The sequence below is a fragment of the Oratosquilla oratoria genome, chromosome 12 (assembly GCF_046742065.1).
Source record: "Oratosquilla oratoria isolate Oo_2021 chromosome 12, ASM4674206v1, whole genome shotgun sequence".
NCBI lineage: Eukaryota > Metazoa > Arthropoda > Malacostraca > Stomatopoda > Squillidae > Oratosquilla > Oratosquilla oratoria.
The window spans coordinates 66678154-66691154 of NC_134788.1; the positions used below are offsets into that span (position 1 = coordinate 66678154).

Below are 13001 nucleotides of genomic sequence, written 5' to 3' on the forward strand. Positions count from 1 at the left end.
ACATGGGCTCCTAAGGAGTCAGTGTTCTACGATCGAGACCTCAAATTAAAAACTAGTGGTGTTTAGTGAATGCCAACTGATTCTATTCAGTGTTGAATTGGTTTCCAGGAGGCTAGAGGACAGCAATACATAAGTGTGGGCTACATGGGAAAGTGTGTTAAGGACTCCTGCTCTGTCGTGTCAGCAATCACAAGTCACAACTGCATCATAGAATTATAGAAAAAATTGTAGAGATAGAAAATAGAAGTAGAAAATAGAAATGAAACATAGATGTAAAATTAGAAATAGGAAACAGAAAATAGTAATTGAAATAGTAATATAAACCAAAATAATAGAAAATGCGAATATTATGAAATAGAAATGAAAAATAGAAAATTCGAAATATAATCTGAAGAAAAAATATTAGATATATTTAAAATATGAAATATAGAAAATTAAAATAGAGATCTACAGAAAACTTTGAACTTTCACCCCCACCCTTATGACTTTTGTTTACATATGGCGCCATAACTCGTCAAGCATAGAGTTGCACTCGGTCATTTATTTTAAGAACTTGTTTTCGTGGCTGTGATTTGTACAGGTTAAACAAATGCACCTTCTTCTTGAATTCGTAAGTGCAATGATATAGGGGTAAGATTACTTAGTGCATTTGCTACTCTTCCATTCTCGTTCGCACTGTATATGGTATTCTGAGCAAGGGTAAATGTATGGCCGTGGATACTTATCAAAATGTTTGCCAATCTCACAGCTGCAATTACCAATAGCATTAGCATTGGCTAGTTCTTATCATTCTAATTTATTCTGAACTCCAGGTATAAGTGCTGCAAACTAATAGTAACGTCAGCAGCTATAAGAAAAAAAAAGTAGAACATCTTTACATTTACCAACCAAGGGTTGGTACGAGCACCGAAATTCCAAGTTTGGTTTAACCCTTTAATTCTTGTTGCAGGTAAAAGACCTTTTCATAACAAACAAAATGCTTATTTAGTGTCTTAAATCGTTATTAAAATAAGGGAGGTATGGCATTTTGAAATTTTCTGGGATTCCAATTTTTTTGCCACAGAAAAAATAAATAAATTTGTGTTGCATATGAAGGACAATTTCATTAAAAACAAAATACTTTTTAATTTTTTGAATAGCTTGAAAAATAAGGGAGATACAATTTTTATTTATTTTTATCCCAAATTTTGGCTAGATTTTACCAAACCAAAGTGCAAGAATTGAGGGTGGTAATTTGTAAAGATTTTGGATATGAAATACACACAAACTCTAGGTACCCCCACAAAATTTTCAAAAAAAAATTAACCTTTATATTATTGTTGCATATGAAAGACAACTTTATTAGAAACAAAATGCTTTTTAAATTTTTGAAATAGCTTGAAAAATAAGGGAGATACGATTTTTTGAATTATTTTCTTAGCCCGCATTTTTGGCTCGACTTTACCATAACAAAGTGTTAGAATTAAGGGTGGTAATTTGTAAAGATTTCGGTAAAGAAATACACATTAACTCTAAACCACTGGTCCAATTTTATTAAAATTCGGAATACTTGGGTTTTATGGATCAACAAATCACATGAGCATGTCAAAAACAAAGTGAGACATCTCCATCATACCATATTTGCCTTTTCATGGCAACCATGAAGCTGTCGCTAAACGCCGACCGAAGTCGACCGACGCCGACCAAAACCACACAATGACGGTTTTTGCTCAAATGCATAATTTATATATAAAAAATAGCACATGGTTGCATTATTTGACCTATTTTCTTTAAAATGGATAATTTCCACGTAAAATGATCGAAGAGAAGTTACGTTTTTATCCTCTGAAAAATTATCAGCCGGCAACCAACGCCGACGAAACCCAAACAATGATGTTAGTTGCCGGTTGATAATTTTGTAGAGGATAAAAACGTAACTTCTCTTCGATCATTCTACATGGAAATCACACATTTTAAAGAAAATAGGTCAAATAATGCAACCATATGCTATTTTTTGTATATGAATTATGCATTTGAGCAAAAACCGTCATTGTGTGATTTTGGTTGTCAATGGTAATAGTAAACAAAATCGAACGCGAACTGGACGCATCAGATTCATGGTAGAAGTAGAAGTAGTAGTAGAAGTCTTCTACTACTAGACTATACTAGTAGTAGAAAGTAGTCAAGTAGTAGTGTGTGTCAAGACGAGTATCTAGTCGTGACACTTTTCATGGACATGGCATGATGGTGATGTGTAAACAACAACAAACACGAACTGGACGCATCAGATTCATGGGTGATATAGCTAAATTCCGGGATCGTAGCTCAAACACGAAGAAGTCAATTATATTAAGCTTCTCAATTCCGGGAGAAAATAGGTTGAAAAACTTGTTTATGTAACTTAAAATTATGTTTAGACATTCCTTACCTTAATATTTTTACTCAGAAAACTATGTTGCCGAGTTTGATAACCAAATTTCCATTTAAGTCGCTGAAAAATTGTTTCTATTTCAAGAATTAGCCTCACACTTGCAAAACAACAAGGTAATTTGAATATCTTGCGCATGCGCAAAGCGCGGGAAGCATTAAAATTGAACTAAACAAAAGCTAGTGGGCCGCAACATTTGGCCATGAAAACAACACATGATCGACAGTGGCGCCGCGCGCGGATTCCGGGGTACAGGTAGTCCTCACTTTACGCGCTAGATGCGTTCCAAAAGGCAGCGCGTAATGTGAATTTCGCGTAATGTGAGGAATTAAACTCACTACTTTGCTGTTACAAGTGTTTCCAATACCATAATCCTTCCTGCAGCTGAGCCACGAGCTAAGCATATAACCTCTGACCTGCCTTGTTGTTGTTGATTTACCACCCACATTTGGGATCTCTGGTTAATTGGCCTTTACGCCTTGATAAGTAGATTACATCTGCTGATCTGCAAGATTTTGTTGTTGTTGTTGCGTCAGCTTATTGCGATTCAAGGATGAATAAATTTCTTTCAAGTTTTTTTCTACATTCATTTTTATTTTTACTTTTATGAAAATAAAATTACCCTTGGACAATGAAAAAAATCATGGGTCAGGAAACCATCCCGCAAGCTGAGATGTTGCTCTCACACGTTTCCATACTGACAACAACACAACACTCACCGCTCGCTGTGTTTACTATTGTAGATTCCTAACTTAGGCTTCACCCCCTGACGTGTCACTGCGCGCTATATCGGACTCGGTGTGTGTGTGTGTGATGTTTGTGGTGAGGCAGGGGCGGCAGGGTCATCGGGAGCGTCCATCTCCGATTCGGTGCCTGTCTCCGATTCGCTGGTTAGCTGACTTGGTGTGCGTTGTCGGAAGAAGTTTGTGATCGGCTGTTGTTTTGTCTTTTGTTGTTTTTCTTTTAACATAGCATTATAGCAAGCCATGTTCTCCATCACACGTCGTATGATGGTGCTGCTCCTCTCGACATTAGGATCATTCTCCTCTATGACCCTCATTGCATGCATCAACGAGTCCATACACTCAGACAAGTTGGCAGCTGTGAGGGCTCGCTGTGGTCCTGGTGATGCTGCTGCTGCTGCTGCTTCCTCTTTCTCCTCCATCATTTTCACTCTCTTTCTCGATGTCAAACAAATCTTCATTGGAGAGCTCTTGTGTGTGAGACTGAAGCAAGTTGTCGATGTCCTCCTCTTCCAAATCCTCGAAGCCAACTTGCTGTGCTAGACGCAGACTTTTAACGTTGGCCTTGGCTACATTGTCGTCTATGCTGTATCCTTTGAAGTCGTGGACGAATTGAGGACACAATTTTTTCCAGACTCCATTGCAGCATGATGTTGGCTCTTCACTCCCAGATTCATTGTTGTAGTTGAGAGCTTCTTTTAGCGTGATCTGCCGCCATTTTTGTAGGACTGAGATGTTTTGTTGCTCCGTCACTTTCACAAGGTTCGCCAATGTTGAACGTAGATAATACGCCTTGAATGTCGAGATTATCCCTTGGTCACAAGGCTGGATGAGCGAGGTCGTGTTTGGCGGTAAAAACACGATCTTGATGTTGTTGCTGATATCGGCCAGGTATGCTGGGTGACTTGGCGCGTTGTCCACAATCAACAAGATCTTGAAGGGGATGTTTTCTTTGTTGCAGTACACCTCCAGCTCCCTGTGCAGTTTTATTCTTGAAATAATCGCAAAACACCGACCCAGTCATCCAGCCTTTCGTATTGGCGTACCATAAACTGGCAGGAAGGCCTTGTCGTAACCCTGGCAAAAAAAAAAGAAACGTAAGATTTTATACGGTCTAAAAAAATTCATTCGCACAATCTTTTGCATAGAAAATGGTAACATGGAATAAGGTTAGTTTTACAACTCTTACCTTGAGGGCTCGAGGGATTCTCTGAGTGATACACAAGTGCTGGCTTGAGTTTGTAGTCGCCCTCTGCATTGGCCCCCAACAGCAGCGTTTAAGCGGTCCTTAGATGCCTTGAATCCGGGGGCAGAAGCTTCCTCTTTGGAGATGTAGGTGCGGTTGGGTAGTTTCTTCCAATAGAGGCCGGTTTTCGTCGATGTTGAACACTTGCTTTGATGAATAATTTCCCGTCTTCTATAATTTTCTTGGGCTCTTCTGGGAATTCGGCTGCAGCTCGAGCATCAGCTGAAGAAGCTTCCCCAACCAACTTCAAATTATGAAAACTGTGCCTTTTTTTGAAATTTATTAAACCACCCGTTGCTGGCAGAAAAAGGCTTCTTGTCCCCTTCAATGCTGTCATAAATAGACAGCGCCTTCACCTTAATCAGCGCCAAGCTAACCGGCACACGAGTCTTATTTTGATGCTCAATCCAAGTTGCAAGCATCTTCTCCATCCTTTCCATCTCCATAGGGTGAGAATATGATGACTTGTTAGCTTGTAGAGGCGTTCCTGATTTGGCAGCTTCACGAATCTTGGTGGAGTTTTGTTTTATGGTCCTCACCATAGACTCGCTGAGGCCCATTGCCGCCACAATCACATTGTTTCTCTGCCCTTTATCTAACCTGTCCAGAACTTCCAGCTTTTGCTCCAATGTCAATGTCTTCCTTGCTTTCTTCTGCCTACCATCACAGGCTGGAAATGTCGCTGGGCGCTTGGGAGCCATGGTAAACAAGAACACTGATGATTTGGATGAACACAGAGATGCTGACACAACGAAGCGTTGGTAAACAATGGAGCTTGGTGGCGAGAGGGATGCGGAGGCTGGAATCAGCTAGCATCACCTAGCGGCTGCCTTACGGAACTAAATCGCAGCCCGCGTATTTTAACTTTCCGGATTTCGCGTTACTCTGAGGAATTTGTGTAATGTGAGGAATACCCCCTAGTTTTGGACACCGCTTTAATGTGAAATCGCGTAAATGTGAACCCGCGTAAAACGAGGATTACCTGTACCTACAAACTCTAAGCCACTGGTCCAATTTTATTGAAATTTGGAATACTTGGTTTTAATGGGTCAACAAATCACCTGAGCATGTCGAAAACAATTTGGGACATCTCCATCATACCAAATTTGTCTTTTCATGGCTACTATTATGTTATCAGATTAGAGATTATCATCAATAAAATCCAAACCACTGGCCCAATTGACATGCAACAGTTTGGCATGTGAAGGTTTTATGGATCAACAAATCATCTGAGCATGTCTAAAACAATATAAGACCTTCCTTTTATACTATTCTTACTAACACCTATTATGTTGCCATGGCAACTACAGGTATTGTCAATTTAGAGATAATCATCCATAAATCCAAACCGCTGGCTCAACTGACATGCAACTTGGCATATGAAGGTTTTATGGCTCAACAAATCACCTGAGCATGTCATAAACAATGTAGGACCTTCCTTTTTTGCTATTCTTACTAACACTGATCATGTTGCCATGGCAACAATCAAGACTGCACACGTGAGTTCACGGGGAGCGTCACCATTGCAGTTGGAATTTTAAATATTGCTGCTGCAATTTTGAGCAACCTATTCAACTAGGTTCTCCTGAGTTTAACTTCGGTAGCATTTGATGCATGGGCATGTGGTTCAAAATGTCTTCCTGTTCAAAAAGTTTAGATTCAGTTCCTCAAAAATAGAAGGATTGCTGCTAGATGGCATCTACCGGCAAAACCTGACACTCCAAAACTTGTTTTCCAGCGGCAAATGTGCAGCCGCATCATGAACAACAATCTTGAAGTCACTCATTTCTGGGAAAACACGAATATCACATTAAAAAGTTATTGTATAGTTTCCCTTTAGATTTCCACTTAGAATACTAAATTGCCACTGCTGTGATCCAAATTTATGTTTAAATCAGTGAAGCTCCATCAGTTTTTTGGAAACTGCATCTAAACCTCTAGGACAGGAAGATATTTTGAACTACCTGCATAGGAGTTGAATGCTAACAGAGCTCAAACTGAGGAGAACCCATTCGAATGGGTTGCTAAAACTGTCAGTGGAAATGTTCCGTCCACGATGGTGGCACTGCATGCGGATGTGCACATTGCTGCCAAGGGGTAAGATTAGGTTATGTTAGGTCTCGCATGTGCAATTCTTACCTCTATCGGCTAGCATTTATCATTGAGTATTGTGAACCCTATTTATAAGTAGTGCAAATTGATATATATTTTGGCAGCAATTTTTAGAAAATTGAGACTGGCAAACATTTTTGTACGGTATAGAGATGTTTGCTGTTCTCACAGCTGCAATTCTTACCAATATCATTGGCTAGCTCTTATCATTCTAAGTATTTTGAGCCCATATGTAAATACCTCAAATTAACATGATCTGGAGTATGAAAATGAATAATTTATGAAGTTCACTCTGAATTCAGTGTGCACTGATGGTGATATTCTTGTGAGTAAAAACTTTCTTAATATTCACTTACGTAATCTTACATAGATAGCTAGATCAACATGAAAATGGAGTTCCTGAAATTTGAGTTGAAGTAGTTCTCATGGGATGCAGAAAGTGACTGAGTACAATGCAATTTGAATTATCCATCTAGCTGCCCTATTTCCCGAGATATTGCATTTTGAAAGGTACCAAATCAGGTCTATTTTGTCCCAGGAAATCGGGCCAAAAAGTGTGTAGCCAAGTCCATACACACATTGTAACAACACTTTTGGAGACGTAGTGCTAAATTGACCTGAGAGGTTGGAAGTGCCCTAGACTTCGTTTTTCAAGCATCGGAAAGTTGGGAGAACTACGAAATAACTATTACCTTGATTAGCCAATATGGCGGAAATCCAATATAGCGGCCCAAGGAATGACACATCAACAAATGCAGTTATTCACACAATGTTCAATAGCAAGATATAACTGGATTACACTACCTTACATTAGGTTAGAGTACCAGTTTAGATTATGATAAAGCATGCAAAGATGATTCAATGGACATGTTTGCATCGGCAGCTGAGATGCCACAATACGTTTAACGTCGCTACCCGACCTGATAGAAAAAATGCATTTTCTACTTACGATTTCTCAGCTCTCCTGTGATACCCTTCCCTGGTTTTGGTATCAGAATAATTTGTGAGAATAGTAGCATCCGTTTATTTGGGTCTGTTTTGGGTTTGTTTATTGGAGTTTTCTAGCTCATTTTTCTCATTGAAACAAAAGAAAATTTATTTACTGCTGAATACAAGCTGACATGTTTTCTTCATGGGTCTATGTACCGATATGTAACTAATGATGTGATTGGTTGAAATTTACTATGATCATAGTAAAATACACTCGCGCAACATTTTTATGAATTAAATTTCCTGCGATATGTAAATTTGGCCGTTTGACTGGCGTGCGCCAAAAAGACGAGCTATTGGCGGACATCATAGACGGTGGCGCCTCTAGCGGTGTTTCACCTAACTAATTTTGGTATACCATAAAGATATTTGGTACACGCCAAACCACGTGCGGCGCCACCATCGCGATTGACTGTTTACATTGCCATCTTATACGGCCCGTTGTAATTTGTTTGGCTTAGTTTGAATGCTTGGAGCATTCGGCGCATGCACATGATATTCAAATTGTCTTGTTGTTCTGCAAGTGTATGCCCAATTCTTCAAAAGTGAACAAATTTTCACCGATTTAAACACAAATAAAGGATTACAAAGGCGGAGCATGCCGACAGGAGACCTTTTGGTCCATATCTAGGTCGGATGTGAAAAAATCATAATAATAATAGATAAATAAAAACTATAATATAAATAACAAATAAAGTACAGTCAAACATCGGTTTTCGAACATAATCCGTTCGAGAAGGCTGTTCGAAAAGCGATTTGTTCGAAAACCGAAACAATTTTTCCCATTATAATCAATGTAAATAATTTTAATCCGTTCCAAGTCTAAAAAACAACTTTTTCTATTTTTTTTTTTTTTTTTTTTTTTTTACTATTTTACACCATAAACTGCACTGTATACTGTTTACCATAAATAAGTGTATCCCACTTTTCTTAAACTTTTCAAACCACCCTCTGCTTGCTTTAAAATCAAACCCTTCCGGAATAATGCTAGGATCTTTTTTTTATCAAATCTTCATACAATTGTCTTGCTTTGGCACAAATTGCATCTTCACTAACTGTTTCTCATTTACGAAAATCAGCAAAAGTTTCTCCACTTCCTCCAATACCTGTGGCCTTTGTTTGCTAAAAACACTTGATCCTTTAGCCACATCACTTGCTTTAACCTGGTCTTTATTTTTTAGGATGGTGCTTATCGTCGATTTCGCCATCCCAAACTCCTTAGCCAACGCAGACACACGAACGCCAGATTCATATTTCGCTATTAATTCTTTTTTAAATTCAATAGTTTTGCGCACTACTTTCCTCTTTTCTTCACCACTTGAACTTGCTTTCTTTGGACCCATGATTAGGGGCTAATACACGATGCAAAGATGAAAAAATGTCAGATTTACGTAAATAAGAACGAACACGTCTGCTCGGAATGAACTTTGATCGCAAATGCGCTACGGAGGAAGCGTCCTTAGCATTCGAGTTCTCTCGGCTCGCGAGTGAGCCGCGTTCGGGTACGCTCGGCTTCTTTCGGTTTGTTCGAGAGCCGAAATTTGGTCGAGTTCTGAGACGTAAAATTATCGAACTTTTTGGTCGAAAACCGATTTGGTCGAGAACAGAAGCGTTCGATAACCGAGGTTTGACTGTACATAAATAGATGCATAGGTATAGTTAAATAATAAACAAACAGGTAAATAGTAAATAATAATGAATTGACATATAACTAATAATAGATTAAAATCAAGCAGACAAATAACAAAACAAAAACAAATGATATAGATTAAATTATAATCATTACAGCATCTTGCTTTGGTGTTTATCTAGATGATTCTTAAAGCTTCAAACTGAACTACATTGCACTACCTCAGCAGGAAGTTCATTACATTCATTAACTACAAGGTTGGCAAAGTTGTTTCTACCCACTTCCAAATTAAATCTATTTCTGGACAGTTTGAGACCATTGTTTCTTGTCTGATTCTTATTCAATGTGAAAATTTTGTCACTTTTGATGTCAGTTCCCTTTAGAATTTTAAAGACCTGTATAAAGTCACCTGTGAGTCTACATTTTTTTATGGAAAACAGATTCATATATTTTAATCGATTTTTGAATGATTTATTTTTGATATTTGGAATCGGTTTTGTGGCTCGCCGTTGTACTTTTTCCAGTCTGTCAGTGTCTTTAATGAGATTCGGTGACCATATGGAAACAGCATATTCTCAATGTGGACGAACTAACAATTCATATAGCTTGTTAATGAGTGGTGGACTTTTGAAATCAAAAGATTGTGCAATCAGTCCTAGAATCTTATTTGCTTTCTCAGAGGCTGAAATACACTGCTTAGATGATTTGAGATTGTTACTGATAATTACGCCGAGATCTTTTTCACTATCCACTTTTGTTAACGAATTTCCAAATAACTTGTAATCGTACTTACTGTTATTTTTACCTATGTGCATTACCTTGCATTTACTTGTGTTAAATTTCATGAGCCACTTTTCAGACCATTGCTGTAATTTATCCAATTAGTTAAAGTGATCATTTGCCATCACGCACAGTTTTGTATCATCAGCAAATTTGGAAACAGTAGATTTTAGTCCATGGTCTATATCACTTATATATACTATGAATAGAAGTGGTCCAAGAACAGAACCCTGAGGAATTCCACTTGTAACATTTTTCCATCTAGAAGTTTTTCCATTTAAAACAACTCTCTGTTTTTGATCATTCAACCAATTACTAGTCCAACTTAATAGGCTACCACTTATTTTGTGTAAAGCTAATTTAGTAAGTAGTCTTTCGTGTGGGATGGTATCAAAAGCATTTGTAAAGTCTAGATATATTAAATCTATATTGTTTTTTTTTTGTCATAATTCGAGATAACTGTGTTGTAGAATTCGAGTTAGTCACGCAAGAACGTTTCCGTCTGAAACCATGCTGGCTATCATTTATCAAATGGTTACTTTCTAAATGATGTTCGATAGCATCTCTGATGATAGTTTCCATTATTTTTCCTACGATTTAAGTCAAACTTATGGGCCTATAGTTATTTGGTTTCTTTTTGTCACCTTTTTTGAATATGGGAGTAATGTTAGCTAGCTTCCTTTGTCTTGGGACATCTCCAGATGTGATGGATTTCTTGAAAATAATTTCTAATGGAACAACAATCTCATTTTTCATTTCCTTTAAGATTCTTGGATGCCAACCGTCAGGCCCTGGTGTTTTATTAACTTTGAGTTTATCTATACACCTTTTAATATTATCTTTTGTTATATATATCGTAGTGAGTAAGTTTACCCTAGGCTTTTCACAGGTTTCAATTTGGAGTTCACTCTGAGGTGTTTCATTTACGAATACAGAGCTAAAATAATTGTTTGAAATATTACACATTTCTTCATTTGAATATTCATGTTGACCGTCAGCAGATAATAGTGGACCAATGTGATTCCTAACAACCTTTTTATCTCTAATGTAGCTATAGAATTCTTTGGGATTCTCTTTGGATTTATCAGCAATGCTCATTTCGTATTGTCGTTTTCTTTTTTTTATTGTCTTTTTTAAATCTGTATTGATATATAACTTTCATAGTCATTTGATGTATCGGAGCACTTATATTTCTTATAAGCCTGTCTCTTTTTAGCAATCCTTTTTTTTTTTCTTTGTCAAGCCACTTTGGGCGAGCCTGATTTGGGGGACGTCTGTCCTTAAAAGGAATGTAAGTATGAATCATCTTAGTGAGCGTATTTTGAAATATTTCCCACATCTGATCTACAGGTCTTTCACTTAATTTTGCCTCCCAATCTGTAAGCTGAAGCTCCTGACGTAGTCCTATGAACTGAGCTTTACTGAAATTGGGTATTTTAGAAACACAAGTATCCATTCTAAAAATTTCTAGGAGTTTGAATCTAAGTTGTGATTGCTATTTGCAACAGTTTCACTGAATTCTACATCAGTTACCATGCTTTTGCGGCTAGTGATCAACAGATCGAGTAAGTTTCCATGTCTTGTGGGCTCTTTTATATGCTGAACTAAGTAATTGTCACCAAGAAAATCAATCAAGCGACTACCTATATGGCCATGTTCAAGGGTCATCCAATCAATGTCAGTAAATTTGAAATCACCCATTATCAATAAATACTGATTGCATAAACTAGACAGTTCTTGAAATAACAGTTTGTCTTCTGCTAATGATAATGTCTTTGGCCTATATATTACACCTACATTAATTTTTTTGTCTGTTTGTTTGGGTTAACTCAACCCACAAACTATTATATGCATCCTGTTTCACTTTCTCTAAAACACAAGCATGAACATTGTTTTTAACATACAACAGAACACCCCCACCTTTCTTGTGGTTTCTATCCTGATGAAAGTGTTTAAATCCTGCAATGTTAAATTCAGCTTCGAACTCTGTACCATTTAACCATGTCTCGGTTATTTGAGCATTAAAGTACATGGTTTTTAGAAACTTGTGATTATTTCTTTTTGACACATTTTGAGTTTCAATATCATGTCTTGGTTATTAACCTTGACAAATTAGTTTTCCAAGTAAAAATCTAAAGGTAAGGCATCTATATATAAATATTTTAATGTTATATTCATGTTTTTTAGCCTTATTTTTTCTAGGAAATAAGCAACTTAAGATCATTGGAAATTTGCACAGGTGAGCCTAAAGGGGTAATATGTAGGTAGGTACACGCGAATCTGCGGTCGGCGCCACCATTAGGGGATGTAATGTTTACACCGCCATCTTTTTGCAACCCATTCAAATGGGTAGGTGTCAATTTGAATGCTTATAGCATTTAGTGGATGAGCAGAATGATTAAATTGTTTTGCTGTTCTGCAAGTTTATGCTAATTTCTTAAAGAAGAAAATGATTTAAACGCAAATTTGGCTATTAGCCATTGCAAATTAGTTTTTCGAGTAAAAATTTAAAGATGAGATTTTAATGTAATATTCATATTTTTCAGCCTATTTTCTCTTGGAAATGAAAATTTTTAAGATCATTGGTAATGAAACAGCTGTGCCTCAATCATCAATGTGTAGGCATGTTCTCCGATACTTAGTCGTGTTTGGTAATGCATGACATGTCAGAGATACTACATGTAGTAGTCGTAGAGGGTGTTGTTCACAAATAATACTTAAATTGTTATGTTATGAATTTTAAGACAGAGAGGCTATGCTGTACCTATTATATAGCCAGCTGTGGCTATGATAGCAAGCATATGAAATAATTATTAGCAATATGGTCAGTATTCCATGCCATGGACCATGTCCATGACCATGAGAAGTCTCAAGACTTGTTGAGGTGTAGAGGTTAGACTTAAATTTTCCTCTTGGTGTCATGGGGATAACAGATATGAGCTGTTGAAATAAGGCTGTTTATTCAGATTGTCATGATTATAGATACATACATACATACATATACCAAGGCTTTTTCCCCCTTACAAGGGAGGTAGCCAAAAAGGAAAAGGCATAAAATCACTCCCACCCATTCCATCCCTGAAAACACTCCAC

The 13001-nt window shown here is 37.4% G+C and overlaps 1 protein-coding gene across 1 annotated transcript in view; it reads left to right on the forward strand.

The window, feature by feature from the left end:
* Nucleotides 1-463: 463 nt before the first annotated feature.
* LOC143031963 (uncharacterized) overlaps nucleotides 464-13001 on the forward strand; it is a 41179-nt gene continuing 28641 nt past the window's right edge. The window contains exon 1 of the mRNA XM_076196364.1: nucleotides 464-610. The gene's annotated coding sequence lies outside the window, so the exon portion shown is untranslated. The remainder of the gene's footprint in view (nucleotides 611-13001) is intronic.